We start from the raw sequence: 3,010 nt of genomic DNA, 5'->3' as shown, positions 1-3,010 counted from the left end.
GCTGATGTGGTTTTCATCCACGTGGGCTGCTTTTCCAGCCCGTACCCTCCATAGCTTGGTGGAGAAGTTCTTGTGTAACGTTCAGGACTGTGCAATAACTACCAGCCCTCTTGGTGAAAGGGGAGGCCCACGTCAGGAGTGGTTCTCAGCTGACTAGATTCGATAGCACACTTGCTTTTGAAAACCTAAGTGATTTTTAGGCAAGAACACACAAGTTTACTCAATGATCAAGCAGTTGTTTAGTACACATCTCACTTTGTCCCAGAGGGAGTGCCTGGCAGCGCATAGTGACTCTGTTGATTTTCTCATCTCTGTCACTTCTTGTGTTGTGGTCATCTGGTGGAATACTTGCCTTCCATGTACGGAGACCGGGGTTCCATTCCCGGCCAGTGCACCTCATGTGCAGCCACCACCTGTCTGTCAGTGGGGGCTTGCGTGTTGCTGTGAGGCTCAACAGGTTTCAGCAGAGCTTCCAGATTAAGGCAGACTAGGAAGAAAGGCCTGACGATCAACTTCTGAAAAGTAGCCATTGAAACCCTATGGAGCACAATGGCCCAATCCATCCGATCACGGGGATAGCGCAGGACCAGGTGATGTTTTGTTCTGCTGTGCATGGGGCTGACTTGACATCAGCTTACAACAGTAACAGCAACTGTCTTTAACACCAATTCTATTGACAATAAATGAAAAAAGAAAAATAAAACCTACAGGCTGGAGACTCAAGTTGTTCAAGAAACATCCATGTTTACCACCTGGAGAACAAAAATCGCAGAGTATCTGATGCTAAGTGTTGAGAGGCAAGGCTTCCAAGCAGCTCCAGGGCCAACTTTCCTTGTTTCATTGGTTTTCAAGGTAAGATTTGAACTGTTCACTAAAGGAAATTAGCGTAAGAACTCTGCTCTGCCATATTTCTCCGTGTCCAAGTCGGGCTGCCGAGACGTTGCTCAAGTGCAGACGAAGTGGGAGGGTGCGCGTCTTGTCAGCATAAGGGATTTTTATCAGCATGTTTGCAATGTGGAAACTTGTTTGGCGTGGGGTGTTTGGAGGTAAAACTGAGCTGGTTTCTAGCATTTACCTCCTTTCTCGGGTTTTTTTTTTTTTTTTTTTTAGCGTTGTGGCCAGCCACCTAAAAGGCAAGAATTTTTCATTTTGCGTGAGAGTCGCAGTGACATGGTGATGTTGGCTTTGATGGAGTGAAGAAGGGGGATTCCGTTCTGGGTGGGATTTCTCCTCCTCAGCACTGTTGACATTTGGTGCTGGATCGTTCTCTGGGGTGGGAGCCGTCCAGAGTTTCTTGACCTCAGTCCTGATATTCAGGAATGGATGATTTTTTGTTTGGGATGGGGCCATCCTGTGCATTGTAGGGTGTTGAATGGCATCCCTGGTCTCCACCCTCTTGATTCCAATTGCAACTCCCTTCCCCCAAATTTGTAACAACCAAAAATGGCTCCGGATATTGCCACATGTACTGGGGTGGGGGCAGAATTGCCCCGGTTGAGAACTTCTGCACGAGGCTGGGGCAATCTGGATGGCGGCCCATTCACCGTTTTTCTCTGCTCCTTTCCAAGGCAAAGTGGAAACCAGGAGCCAATTAGTTGTCAGCCGCCCACGTGTGCAGAGTCAGGGATTTGGCGTTGCTGTCTGCTAACAAAAACTTACATCCCCACCCTTAGAACAGGGTTCTGCAGAGCTTCCAGGCTAAAACCAGGAAGAAAGTCCTGGCGATCTACAGCTGAAAGTCAGCCAGTGAAAACCCTATGAAGCACAATGGTCTGATGTGCAACAGGTCATGAGGATGGTGCAGGACCAGGCATGGTGTCTGGTTGTACTTCTTCCAAAGCAAATTTGTTCATTCTTTTGGCAGTCCATGGTATATAAGAGAATAAGTCTGTATCTTCTGTTTCTTATTTTTTTAAAATTTTTTTTATTGTGGTGAAGATATACACACCAAAACATTTGCCAATACAAAAAGTTTTACATTTGCAATGCGGCAGCATTGATTACATTCTCGTGCAGCTATGATTGCAGTCCTTTTCCACATCATTCCACCACCATTAACATAAACTCAGATTACCAGGCCTTTCTTCCGAGGTGCCTCTGGGTGGACTTGACCTCCAGCCTTCCAGTTAGCAGCCGAGGGTGTTAATCATCTGCACCACCCAGGGCCTCCTTTAGACTACAAAAGATTTAACACTGATTAGTATGGTCACTTAATATTTATTAAAAAAAGCTCTAAAGTTGCTTTCAACAGGTTAGTAACTATTAAATTTGTTGATGTAATTTCCTTGTGGGTTCTTGTGATTCATACAAGAGTTGATGGGGGTTGTGGTTGTGCAAGAGGAAAAAAGCCTGTGACTTAAAGAACTGATGATCAGTTTGCACCCAGCGAGCAAAACTGTGCTAGAAAATAGCCCTATAAATCTGAATGCTGTCGTGTGAGGTCTTTTGTCCAGATTTAAAAAAACCGTTGTCGTTGAGGTGACTCTGATTCACAGCGACGCCACATATGACAGAGTAAAACTGCGCTCTGTAGCGTTTTCAATGGCTGAGTTTTCAGAAAGTAGATCGCCAGGCCTTTCTTCCGAGGCACCTCTGGGTGGAGTCAAACTGCCAACCTTTTGGCTAGCAGCCGAGTGTGTTCACCATTTGTACCATCCAGGGATTCCAATATCAGGAAAGGAAGCTAAATGTTTTCCAGGGGTTAGTGACTCTCCAAGCAAAGCGTTCTGCTTTGAGTCTTTTTGTGTCTTTCGAGTAACAACAAAGTTACACATGGGAGGACATCGTTGGAGCAGATGTAGATAGCAGGTGGGACGGCTGGCTGCCCCGCCTGGATTAAGAGTCTGGGAGGTCATTGTGACATTTTGGCAGCGATGTTCCCCTCAGTTTTAGACAAATGACACAAGAGGATAAGTACGAAGAACTGTGACCTTCCACTGTGTCCTTTGCTTTTAACTTTTACATCCTGGGTGCTTGTGGCTGGGGGCTATGAGCTGCTTGTCCAAGCCTG

This window comes from Trichechus manatus, unplaced genomic scaffold, assembly GCF_000243295.1.
Source record: "Trichechus manatus latirostris isolate Lorelei unplaced genomic scaffold, TriManLat1.0 scaffold00057, whole genome shotgun sequence".
In the NCBI taxonomy this organism is placed as follows: Eukaryota; Metazoa; Chordata; class Mammalia; order Sirenia; family Trichechidae; genus Trichechus; species Trichechus manatus.
This window is presented reverse-complemented; position numbering follows the sequence as displayed.